The sequence below is a fragment of the Choloepus didactylus genome, chromosome 4 (assembly GCF_015220235.1).
Source record: "Choloepus didactylus isolate mChoDid1 chromosome 4, mChoDid1.pri, whole genome shotgun sequence".
NCBI classification, from domain to species: Eukaryota; Metazoa; Chordata; class Mammalia; order Pilosa; family Megalonychidae; genus Choloepus; species Choloepus didactylus.
The window spans coordinates 169,717,326-169,731,107 of record NC_051310.1 but is presented as its reverse complement, the minus strand read 5'-3'; the positions used below and the strand labels follow the sequence as shown (position 1 = coordinate 169,731,107).

The 13,782-nt window shown below is 38.1% G+C and overlaps 1 pseudogene; it reads left to right on the top strand.

Moving 5' to 3' along the window:
- The first annotated feature begins 1,498 nt into the window (after positions 1-1,498).
- Positions 1,499-5,080, top strand: LOC119533513 (annotated as a pseudogene).
- The last annotated feature ends 8,702 nt before the right edge of the window (positions 5,081-13,782 follow it).

The following is a 13,782-nucleotide window of genomic DNA, read 5'->3' as shown; positions in this document are numbered from 1 at the left end:
TAAATTCAAAGGCACAAGTCAGTTGAAAGTGAAAGGGTGGAAAATATATGCCATGCAAATAGTAACGAAAAGACAGCTGCAGTAGCTATACCTACATCAAATAGACTTAAAGTTAAAAACTGTTATGAAGGACAAAAATGTCATAATATGGTGAAGGGATCAATTCAACAAGAAGACATTACAATTATAAATATATATGCACTGTGATGGATTGAATTGTGGACCCCTGTTTGGACATGTTCTGGTCCTGGTCTGCATTCCGGTGGGTGTTGACCCATTGTAAATAAGATATCTTCAATACTTTATTTCAGTTAAGATGTGACCTAACTGAATCAGGTTGGGCTTTAATCTGAATTACTGGAGTCCTTTATAAGCAGAATGAAAGTCAGATGGAGATGGAATCCATGGGATGCAGCCAGAAGCTAGGAGTCAGTGGAACTTGGAAGAGGAAAAAGATGCTGCCATGTGCATTGCCATGTGATGGAAAGACAAAGGAACCCCAAAGTTTGCCATCAGCCAGAAGATACCAATCCTGGGAGGAAGCAAGCCTTCTGGCCTCTGAAACATGAGCCAATAAATTCCTGTTGTCAAGCCAACCCATTGTAATGTATTTGTTTTAGCAGCTGGAAACTAAAACATGTACATGATGGCAAAGCCTCAAAATATATGAAGCACATATTGAATGATTTGAAGGAAGAATTACTTACATTAATAGTAAGAGACTTTAATACACCACTTTCAATAGTAGATAGAATATTTAGACAGAAGATCAGTAAGGAAATACAAGACTTGAATGGTGTTCTAAACCAACTAGACCCAACAGACATACCTTGAACACTTCACCCAAAGGCAACAAAATACAAATTCTTCTCTAGTACACATGAATTATTCTCCAGGTTGGACTATATCTTGGGTCACAAAACAAACCTAAATAAATTTTAAAGGATTGAAATCAATGTATCTTCTTCAACCACAAAAGAATGAAGCTAGAACTCAATAACAGAGGGAGAACTGGAAAATTTGCAAATATGTGAAAATTAAACAACACACTCTTAAACAACCAATGGATCAAAAAAGAAATCACAAGAGAAATTAGGAAATAGCCTAAGGCAAATGAAAAAGAAAACAACATATCAAAACTTAAGGAATGTGGCAAAGGCAGTGCTGAGAGGGAAATACAGCTCTACATGCTTACATTACAAAAGAACAATCTCCAGTCAGAGACCTAACCCTGCAACTGGATGATCGAGGGAAACAAAAACAAAAACAAAAACAGTAAACTGAACCCAAAGTGAGCAGAAGGAAGGAAATTACAAAGACTAGAGGAAAAATAAAATAAAATAGAGGTCTGCGCATGCTCAGGTCCCCGACGGCCCTGAGGCCGCGACTGTCGGGTTTTCCCCGCGGATCCTGCCCGCCCTTCCCTTCCCCCCGGGCGGCGCGGCCGGCTGCTGCGGAGCCCGCGGAGCCCTAGCGCCTGGACCCGCGCGCAGCTCGGCGGGCCCGACCGACCGGCCGACCGCCGCAGGTCCTTTTGGAATAAATCATGTGATTGAGCTTCATTCAGATGTGGTGGAATATGCCAAGGAAAAACTGGAGAGCTTCATCAAAAATAGTGATAGCTTTGATAAATTTGAGTTCTGTGAACCTGCATTTGTGGTTGGTAATTGCCTCCAAATAGCATCTGACAGCCATCAGTATGATCGAATTTATTGTGGAGCCGGAGTCCAGAAAGACCATGAAAACTACATGAAAATATTATTAAAAGTTGGAGGCATTCTAGTCATGCCTATAGAGGATCAGTTAACACAAATTATGCGAACTGGACAAAACACTTGGGAAAGTAAAAATATCCTTGCTGTTTCATTTGCTCCGCTTGTTCAGCCAAGTAAGAGTGATAATGGCAGACCAGATTCAGTGGGACTCCCCCCATGTGCTGTCAGGAATCTACAGGACTTGGCTCGTATTTACATTCGACGCACACTTAGAAACTTCATAAATGATTAAATGCAGGCCAAGGGGATTCCTCAAAGAGTGCCACCAAAAAGGAAACGGAAGAGAGTTAAACAAAGAATTAACACTTATGTGTTTGTGGGTAATCAGCTTATTCCTCAGCCTCTAGACAGTGAGGAGGATGAAAAAATGGAAGAAGATAACAAAGAAGAGGAAGAGAAAGATCACAGTGAAGCCATGAAGCCAGAGCAGCCTCCTCAAAATTTACTGAGGGAAAAAATCATGAAGCTGCCCCTCCCTGAATCTTTAAAAGCTTACTTGACATATTTTAGAGAAAAATAACTTAGATTGAGAAGAAAGAATGCCTACTGATAATTCCTTCAGTCTTGAAAATGTAGCATTTGTTAGGAGTTAAAAGAGAAAATTATTACTTTCAGAGAGAATTGTAGTGGAAAAAGTATAACATGTTTCTGTCTTAGTAATAAAAAATAATGTATTCAGTGATTAAAAAGAATCCCTTTTATAAAATCTATTTTTCTTTAAATCTCGGAAAAATGCTGTTTTGACTCTGAGTGATTTCAAAGTGGAATGCAGCAATGATCAAGACTTTATGTACTGTAAATCCTTTTCTGATTCCTAATAGATTTGTAGTGGTGAGGGTTAAATTTAATTTTATATAAGGTTAAATAATGGTTAAGCATATATAATCTGATTGGAATTGCAGTTGTTTAAATTTCTGCTAGGAAAACTTTCTTATCTAATAAGGAAATCAAATGCTTTGTAAACCTATTTACCTTACTTTTGTTGCAATCACATTGCTGAGTTGCTGTAGATGTATTCCGGGCAATACATGAGTGCAATAACAATAAAGATATTGAATAATTTAGCTTTAAAGAAGACAAAAAGTTTCATGGAATTCAACAGCCCTGCTGCTTTGCTTTTGAATCCATTGCCAAAATATATGAGGAAAATAAGTGCTTCTCTCATAGAGATCTTAAGAGCACATCAAGTGACTGTTAAAGTCTATACTTAATACAACTCTTAATTTCTATGAATCCTTTACATTTTCAGTATTTATAAATAATGAGGTTATCTTACTCTCTGGAGTTTTAAAAGATGATATATTTAGGATCATTTTTTTCTATAGTCCACTGTATAAAGTACTTAGTTTTTAAAAGTCCACTATTCTGCGTTCCTTTTTTAATAGCCCAGACCATGAACGAATAAGCATGAGTGACCGTCCCCTCTTGGACAGCTCTTAGTAGCAGGGCCAGAGCAGATTTGTTCAGTAGATGCACTTTAGCAAATGGAGCTTCCTTCATCTGAATATTCATGTTTGACAAGGTAGGGCTGAGCTAGCTGACATTTGCTTTGGAATTCATCTTTTTAATATAAGAAATATTCATAGAAATTGTATGTAGATGCCTTTCGTGTTGAAGATCCTGTTGAGAATCATAGTATAATCTTTGGGACCTGTGTTGTGCTCATTTAACTTCTTCCCATCTTATCCTTAGTTTCTTTAGGTAAACTTATAATGGTTTTGATTTTTTGCTTAATATCACATGCATAAACTATCCATTGTTTGAATTTTAGTTGTAGCTTATCCGTAATAAAACAGGTCATAAATGCTGTTTTCAGTTTATTTTGTTTATTTTCCCGGTAGGCTCTGAAAAGTCATTCCTTGTCAAGAAAGTGTACATTGTAACATATTTACCACTTAACGTTACATGGATTGCATGTTTTTTAAAAGAAAAACTTGAGAGTATCACTTACTACACCAGCATCACTATTGTAATAGTAAATCAGATTTGCTTAAGGAATTTCAGTCAATCAGTAGTGAAAGGATTATTATATCTTTGCAAAGACTGAAATAGTGGTAATACATAGATGGTTTCAAAAATCTCAGCTCTGATAATTCTACACATCTGAAAACAAGTATTAGAAGTATTCCAAGCATTACTTATCCCAAGTAAATGAGCATATTTTAGTAATGTGAAAGATAATTTCATGGAAGATACTTGTTTTGTATGAATGACTGGGGTGGGGGGTAGGGGGATCTCCACATTTTTTTAGGTGATTACGAAGGTGTTACTGTTAAGAAACATCCCATCTCATTTCTATCAAGAAAAGGAAATGTAATGTAGTTTCATCCAGTTATCATGTTAGAAATGTTCATTTTATTTTGCTTTAAATGTGTGTTTAAAAGTTTAATCCTGAATTCCTGGTGCCCACATATTTTTATCTAGAAAACCTTGAGAGAGTATCATCTTATTGTCCCCCAACTCCCACCATTTTGTTGCAACTGGAGTCCAGACATGTAAAGATGTATATTCTTAAATGAGGATTTTACTATTTAGGAGAGAGTTTTTGTTAAGGATATATTTGAAGATTGACTTTTTTTGTATTGTCTTTCATTCTTTTGACTTTGGCAAAATGTACAGTAGATATTCATGATCATTGCATATTTTTGTCATTACAATGTATCTTCTGTGTTTTTAAATGCATTTGTTTTACAGTTGTGAGTTTATTATGAACTTCAAATAAAGAGGTAGAAGTGAAAAATGGAAGTTCATGTGAAATATCTATTAATGGTGATATTTTAGAATAACTAAAAGTAATTTGGGTTTGTGTTTACTATTTAATGAGTCCATGTTTACTTGAGCATGGAAAATTATGCATTATAAATGGAGTAGTAAATGAAGATGGAATAAATTTAAGTGAAGATGTTGGGGAATAAAGTCATGAAATTTTACAGCCAGATAGAACAATGGAAATCATTTCACCTAGATCTTTATTTTGCAGATGAGAAAGTGGATATAGAGGGGTGGCATGATTTCCCCAAATCATGAAGCTATTTGGGGACAGGGCCTGAAATGGTATCCAGCATCAGCTAAATCCCAAGTCTCTGTCACTGGCACCATAGCTATGAGGAAGATGAATTAAATCTATGCTGATTATTGGTGGATATGTTTGGTTCTAGTGTTAATAAAGACAAATGTTATTAAAATAGCATATGTGGGGGCTAAAATAAAAATGTTTGTGTTGATTTCTAGCTGTTTGAGATAATAAAAGTGAAGCAAAACCTGTTAAATTATGGGAAGACTTGGAAAATTATCTTAAATAAACAGCTGCATATAATTAAAAAAAAACAAAAAAAAACAAAAAAAATAAAAAATAAAATAGAGAAAAAAACTGGTCACTGTGATTCCATCTGTACCTTAGAGTTGATGTGCAGTGATATCTGCAAATCAAGAGAACTTCTGCAAGGAACCCATTTCCTTATGAATGAAAATGTGCAATAAAGCCCATTTTTTCTTTTCAGCATTAGAGATGTAGCACTTCAGCATCCCCAGAGGCCACCCCCAGGCCCGAGATCTCAAGGTACACACGGGTGGGCAGCCATCCTATGTTAGCCATTTGTCCAGTGCTCCTCAGTTCCCGCTGCCTGATGTCTGTTTGCCCAAACATGGGTCCTGGGAGGTGGTGACCTTATGAGCCACTCATTTCCACACAGCTGCCCAGCTCACTGGTGCCCCTTGTCATAAATAACTTTGCCCACCTGACTAGCTGGGCTGCTGCCTGGCTTTCTCTTCTACTCCTACCAATGATTTGTTGCAGAAGTTGCTCTTCTGGCTGTTTGGGCTCTAATCCTTTGGGCTTTGACTGTTCCATAGATTTTGGTTAGCAAAGCACAGTGGCATCTTCTTCTGTGGGAGACCAGATAAGGTCCTCTGCTCTCTTCCACAGAAACAGGTGAGCTCAGCCTCTCAGAGGCAGCCAGACAGCCAGGGCAGGGTGAATCAGGGAGAGACCTTGTGGGACCAGCCTGCCTTCAATCTCCTTCCTCAGAGGGCTTCAAGCTACACAATGGTCTTTTCATGTGGAATATCTTCAAGGCAGAAAAGGGGCTGCTCTGGATTTGCTAGCGATAACTGACCATTTTACCTTTCTGAAGGAGCATGAACTCAGTACAGAATTCACTTTAAACCAGGCTGAAGGAGTGCCCCTCCTTGATATGAAAAGAATAATTTTATTTTTCATTCTGACTTTTTACCTGTTTGGCTCACTTTTAGTTAGTTGGAATAAAAGTAATAATTTTCTGCTTAGAGTCAAGGAGGGTAGGAGCAGCTCAACATGCATCCATGGGATGTGTTCAGAGTGTCCACACTCATATGGAACACTGTTACAATTAAGTTCCCTCTGGACTTCATATAAAGGCTTTTTCTTATATTTCAACAATACCCAGACTTCAAGGGCCAACGTTGACTAATAACATGCTAACACCCATTTCAAATGTCTTTAGTTTTATGCTTAAAGACAAGATAGGTGGTTGGTCATAAAAGTATTACTTCATCCTAGATTAAATTGGAGGAAAATTTATGTTTAGTTTCTACTTATTCAGAAACTGCAAAATAGGAATAGTTTGTTATGGAAGAATCCCTTCCCCTTCTCAGTGTACATAGTTCTAATCTTCCTTTGTTACATTTAAACAATATCCATGTATGTCAGTCTTTTTTGGTTTTTGGACCCCTCTGCTAGTGTTAAAGATGGAAATAGAACCATTAATTTAAACCAAAAAAAGAAACAAGGGAGCAAATCAACAAAACCAAAAGTTGGTTCTTTGTAACTATCAGTGAAACCAACCAACCTTTAGTTAGACTGACAGAATAAAAAAGAGAGTACACAAATAACTAAAATCAGAAATGAAAGGAGGGACATTTCTCTGACCCCACAGAAATAGAATTGTCAGAGGATACTATGAACAACTGTACTCAACAAATTAGATAACCTAGATAAAATGGACAGATTCTTAAAAATGCAAAAACTACGAATACTGACTCAAAAAAGAAATAGAAAATCTCAACAGACCAATAGCAAGTAAAGAGATTGAATCCGTAATCAAAGCTTCTATAGGCAAGAAAGAAAAGCCCAGAACCAGATGGCTTCACTGGTGAATTACCGAGCATTCCAGGAAGAATTAACACCAATCTTGCTCAAACTCTTCCACAAAATTCAAGATGAGGGAACATTTCCTAACTCATTCTATGAGGCCAGCATCACCCTAATACCAAATCCAGATAAAGATACCACAAGAAAAGAAAATTACAGACCAACATCCCATATGAATATAGATACAAAAATCCTCAAAAAAATATATATATATATATACTAGCAAACCAAATCCAACAGCACATTTAAAGAATTATACACCATGATAAAGTGGGATTTATCCCAGATATGCAAGGGTGGTTCAGCATAAGAAAATCAACCAATGTAATAAACCACATTAACAAAACAAAGGAAAAATACTACATGATTATCTCAGTTGACAAAGAAAAGACATTTGAAAATTCCAGCATGCTTTCTTGACTTAAAAAAGAAAAATAAAAGAAAAATAGGAATACAAGGAAACTTCCTTAACAGGATAAAGGCCATATATGAAAAACCCACTGCTAACATCATGTTCAATGATGAAAGAGTGAAAGCTTTCCCTCAGATCCAGAACAAGACAAGGATGCTCACTGTCACCCCTGTTATTCAACATTGCACTGGAAGTTCTAGCCAGAGCAATTAGGCAAGAAAAAGAAACAAAAGGCATTCAAATTGGAAAGGAAGAAGTAAAACTTTCCCTATATGCAGATGACTAATGATCATAAATATAGAAAATCCTGAAAAATCCACAACAAAACTACTACAGCTAATAAACAAATTCAGTAAAGTGGCAATGGGGTAGAAGATCAACACACAATAATCAGTAGTGTTAACAAGAGATGGCCACCAGGCAAGAAAGTGAGCAGTGGTTCTCCACTCCTGTGCACCCATTTTGGCAGTTAGCTGGCGAGGTGATCCTCCACATTCATATGGCCAGGAACTCGCATGCGGGAACCCAGGAGGCAGCATTTACTTTCCCCCATGGAAGTCCAAGGTGATTGGCAAGAAGGAATAGGAAAGGGCACCATACAAACACATCAGGAGCCCCTCCCGCATCCCAGAGTCTTGCAGGCACATAGCAGGCAGGGAGTGGAGCATGTCTGCACTGGAGGGTGCCCTTGAGTGGACTCCCTGCCAAACTGCACAGGGCCCACATCACAGCCCCAGGGCAGGCAATTCCCAATGCACACAGAGAACTGGTGAATTGATTGGTTCCCCACCCAGTGCATAGGAGAAGTTCAGGGAAAGTTGGCTTGAGAGTAAAAGGTGGCTCGAGAGCACCACCTGCTGGTAGGATAGGGAAACTTCATTCCAGCAAGCTATAGATCTGCCTAATTATAAATAAATGCTCAAATAATCCTGCATTACCCAAAATAACCTTATCAAGACAAGCAAATGCCCCCCAAAACAACAGAAAATCATAAAGCACTTGAATCTAGAAAACATGGACAAGTCAAATTAAAAAGCTGGAAGAGTTGCAAAATTTGGAGCGGTTAATTAAAGAAGTACACACAAATCTCCAAAAGAACTTAAACAAGATGGCTAAAGACAAAATCAAGAAGACTCTACAAGAACATAGAGAAGAATTTGAAAGAGTAAATTAAAAAATAGCAGATCTTATGGAAATAAAAGTTACCATTGATCAAATTTAAAATATACTAGCAACACACAATAGCATATTTGAAGAGGCAGAAGAAAGGATAAGTGAACTTGAGGACAAAGCAGTTGAATGTGAGCACAGAAAAAGAACAAATGGTGAAAAAAATCTAAAAATTAGAAGTGGATCTCAGGGAAATGATGGGCAACATGAAATGCAGAAATATAAGAATCATTGGTGTCCCAGAAGAAGAGAAAAGGGCTAGGAAGAATGTTTCAAGACATAGTTGGGGAAAACTTCCCATCCCTTCTAAATGACATAAATATGCAAATCAGAGATGACCAATGAACTCCAAATAGAATAAATCCAAATAAACCTACTCCAAGACATATACTGATAAGAATGTCAAATGCTGAAGAGAAGGAGAAAGTTCTGAAAGCAGCAAGAGAGAAGCAATTCACTAATTACAAGGGGAACCACATAAGACTAAGTACTGACTACTCAGTGGGCACCATGGAGGTGAGAAGGCAGTGCTATGACATATTTGAGATCCTGAAAGAGTAAAATTGCCAGCCAAGAATTCTTTATCCAGCAGAGCTCTCCATTAAGTTTGAGGGAGAGTTAAAAGTTTTCACGGACAAGTGCTGAGAGAATTTGTTAAGAGACCTGCCCTCTAAGAAATATTAAAGGGAGCTCTACCAGCTGAGAAAAAAAAGAAAGGAGAAAGAGGTCTGGAGAAGGGCACAGAATTGAAGAGTATTAGTAAGCGTAACTTAAAGGAAAAGAAGACAGAGTGGGAAAAAATACATCTGACCACTAAAAACTAAAGGATAAGATGGCTGATTCAAGAACTCCCTTTGCAGTAATAACTTTGAATGTGAATGGGTTAAACTCTCCAATTAAAAGATATAGACTGATAGAACGGATTAAAAAGTATGACCCATTGATATGTTTACAATAGACTCATCTGAGACCCTGCAACACAAAGAAATTGAAAGTGAAAAGATGGGGAAAAAATATTCTACGCAAGCTTCATCCAAAGATAGCAGAGGTAGCTATATTAATATCAGACAAAATAGACTTTAAATGCAAAGATGTCATAAGAGACAAGGACACTATACATTAATAAAAGGGACAATTAGCCAAGGAGAAATAACAATCATAAATGTTTATGCACCCAATCAAGGACCTCCAAAGTACATGAGACAAACATTGGCTAAACTGAAGGGAGCAATAGACACATCTACAATAATAGTGGGAGACTTCACTACACCACTCTCTTCTATAGATAGAACAACTAGACAGAGGACCAATAAGGAAACTGAGAACCTAAACAATATGATAAATGAATTAGACTTAACAGACATATATAGATTGTTACATCCCAAAGTATCAGGATATACATTCTTCTCTAGTGCCCATTGAACATTCCCAGGATAGCTCATATGCTGGAACACAAAACAAGTCTTAATCAAAAGACTGAAATTATTCAAAAATCAGTAGTGTTTCTATCCACTGGTAATGAGCAACCTGAGGAGGAAATCAAGGGGGAAAATCCATTTATGCTAACAATTAAAAGAATCAAATATCTAGGAATAAATTTAACCAAGTATGTAAAGAACTTTTCCTTTTTTCACCTCTTCCTCTTTCTGTGTGGAAAAAAATGGAAATGCCCTCATATAGATAGTGGTGGAGAATGTATAACTATGTGATTATACAGGGAACCATTGTGTGTTTACTTAGGATGGAATGTATAGTGTGTGAATAAAACAGTCTAAAAAATAAACAGAGGGATACAAGTGTTGGGGAAAATGTGGAGAAATGGACGTACCTAATCATCATTAGTGGGGAAGTAGAATGGTGCAGCCGATCTGGAGGGCAGTGTAGTGGTTCTACAGGAAGCTAAGCATGCAATTGCCATATAGTCCCACAACCCTGTTATTGGGTATATACTTGGAAGAACTGAAAAGAGGGACATAAATGGATATTTGCACAGTGGGTTTTATGGTGGCAGTATTCGTGATTTGCAGTGGATGGAGGTAGCCTAAGGGTACATCGACTGATGAAGGGAATGGCAAACTGTGGTGTATACATACAATGGAATATTGAGCTCCTACAAGAAGGCATGAAGTTGTGAGGTGAATGGACATTGAGGACAGTATGTTGAGTGAAATAAACCAGAAATTAAAAAAACTTTATAATGCCTCACTAATATGGACTAACTATAATGTGAAAACTCTGAGAATTGAATCTGAGACCATAGGTTATCAGGAAAAGGCTTATTTTAAAGGTTCCTGGATTGAAAGCTCTTACAGCAGGTACATCTATTCCTGAGTTGTAATGGCTGTTTCTCAATTCTGAGATGCTGAGCTCTTTGTGTGTAACCGGGTCGGTCCCTGGAACTTTGGATATCTGTGTGACACCTGAGACTCAGAGCCAGAGTCCAGCAGCTATGAATGTCAGCATTACCCCATACAGCAAATGTTAAAAAGAGTCTGAAAAAAGAGATCAGACTTCAGTTAGAGATATGAACAAAATGGACTCGGTTAAGACTAAGGTAAATCAGACTAAAGGGTAAAGAACAATATTGACAAGGTTTTAAAACTTCAACTTCTGTGTGATCCTTATTTGGTGCAAAATCTATATTTTTTTGTAACACTATATAATTTAACTTGTCTGGTCAGTTTATTCTAACACCAGAATTACATGGAACTTTGAACAGGGAGTGAAATCTGGTTGATTTGTACAGGTTAGTGTGAAGCCCCAATACATCCTAGAGTAATTTGGGGAGAGAATAAAAATGTATTTGCAAAGCCTCCTTGAGGGACTGGGAGGAAAATGTGGAAATATTAAACTTCCCCATCTGGGGAATTAATGATATTCTCACAAGCATTGAGGACTACCAGTTTAGAAGGCTAAGCCCTTGATCTTGGGGCTTGCCCTTATGAAGCTTGTTACTACAAAGAAGAGGCTAAGTCTACTTAAAATTGTGCCTAAGAGTCTCCCCCAGAGAACCTCTTTGGTTGCTCAGATGTGGCCTTTCTAAGCCAACTCTGCAGGTCAAGTCACTGCCCTCCCCTGTATGTGGTACATGACTCCCGAGGATAAGCTTTGCCCTGGCATCATGGGATTGAGAAAGCCTTCTTGGATCAAAGCCGGGAAGAGAAATGAAACAAAGTTTCAGTGGCTGAGAGATTTCAAATAGAGTCAAGAGGTCATTCTGGAGGTTATTCTTAATGCATTATATACATATCTCTTTTTAGTTTTTGGTGTATTGGAATAGTTAGAAGGAAATACCTTAAACTGTTGAACTGCAACCCAGTAGCCTTTATTCTTGAAGATAATTGTATAACTATATAGTTTATACTGTGTGACCATGTGATTGTGAAAACCTTGTGGCTCCCATTCCCTTTATCCAGTGTAGGGACAGATGAGGTACCATTTCACACCCATTGGAATGGCTGCTATTAAAAAAAAAAAAAAAAAAAACGAAAGTAAGTGTTAGAATGGATGCAGAGAAATAAGAACACTCATTCATTGTTGGCAATGTAAAATGGTTCAGCTGCTGTGGATGACAGTTTGGTAGTTCCTCAGAAAGTTAAGTACAGAGTTACCATATAATCTGGCAATCCCACTTCTAGGAATATTTCAAAATATTTGAAAGCAGGAACTCAAGCAGATATTTGCACAACAATGTTCATAGTGGCATTATTTACAATTGCCAAAAGGTGGAAGCAACCCAAGTATCCATCAACTGAGGAATGGATAAATAAAATGTATATGCACACAATGGAGTATTATTCAGCTGTAAAAAGGAATGAAGTTCTGATACAGACAACATGGATGAACAATGAAGACATATTGAGTGAAATAAACCACAAAAACACAAATATTATATGATTCTCACTGATTTGAAAGAATTGTAATAAGTAAGCTCATAGAGTCAGAATCTAGAATATAGGTTACCAGGGGATGGGGTGGGGATAGGGAATGGGAAGTCAAGGCTTAAAATGTACAAGATTCCTGTATGGAATGATGAAAATGTTTTGGTAATAGATGGAGGTGAGAATAGCACACATTGTGAATGTAATTAACAGAACTGAAATATATAACCAAATGTGATTAAAAGAGGAAATGTTAGATTGTATGTATAACAGAATAAAACAATTTTTTTAAAGTGCACTAGGCCTTTATGTCCTGGTAGAAGCTGGTGTGAGCCAGAAGCCACTGCTGCTGAGACAGCTGAAACCAACGCCAGAGTCTATACTGTTATTTCGGTTTGCTAAGTCTGCCATTACACAAAATACCAGAAATGGATTGGCTTTTATAAAGGGGACTTATTAGTTTACAAATTTACAGTTCTAAGGCCATGAAAGTGTCCAAATAAGGCATCAACAATGGGATACCTTCACTGAAGAAAGGCCAATGGCATCTGGAAAACCTCTGTAAGCTGGGAAGGCATGTGGCTGGTGTCTGCTGGTCCTTTGCTCCCAGGTTCTGGTTTCAAAATGGCTTTCTCCAAAATGTCTCTGAGATTCTGTCTCTCTCAGCTTCTTTCTCAGCCTCTGTGCATTCTTGCTTGTTCTCCCAGGGCATTTCTCTCTAAGCATCTGGGGGTCCTCTTTTCGCTTCTCCAGGGTGAACTCAGCTTCATCTCCAAACATCCTTCTGTCTGCATCTCCCAGTGTCTCCAAGCATCTGTGTCTGTGTTGGCTCTTGAGCTCTCTTAAGAACTAATCAAGACCTACCCTGAATGGATGGGATCCACACCTCCATGGAAATAATTTAATCAAAGGTCTCACCTGCAGTTGGGTGAGTCACATCTCCATGGAAACAAAAGATCACACCCTAATCAAAAAGATTAATAAGTCTGCCCCCACAAGATTGCATTAAAGAACATGGCTCATCTGGGGGACATAATAGATCCAAACTGGCATAGCTGTGAAGGAAAAACAGAACAAAACAAAAACTTGCCAAACATGCTGGCAGGAGGCTGGAAGTGCTGCCGCCTGGAGGGTTGATACTGAGGCCACCTTCTGTGCTGGTCCTTCATGGATCCCTCAGAGTGAACTCAACCTCAACCACAACTTTCAGAGGGAGAGGTTTTCTCTGCCAGCCCTGGGCCCAACCAGCCACTCCTAGTATCCAAACCAGCGTTGCTGCAGTCATAGTCCTTTCCCCAGCCACAGTTGAGGGGCTGAGCAATGGGGGCTGGTCACTGGTTTGTGCTTTCACTTACAAAAGCTGAACTCTAGGCAGCTTCTTTCATCCTTGGCCATTCCTATAGTTGTTCTAAGTGT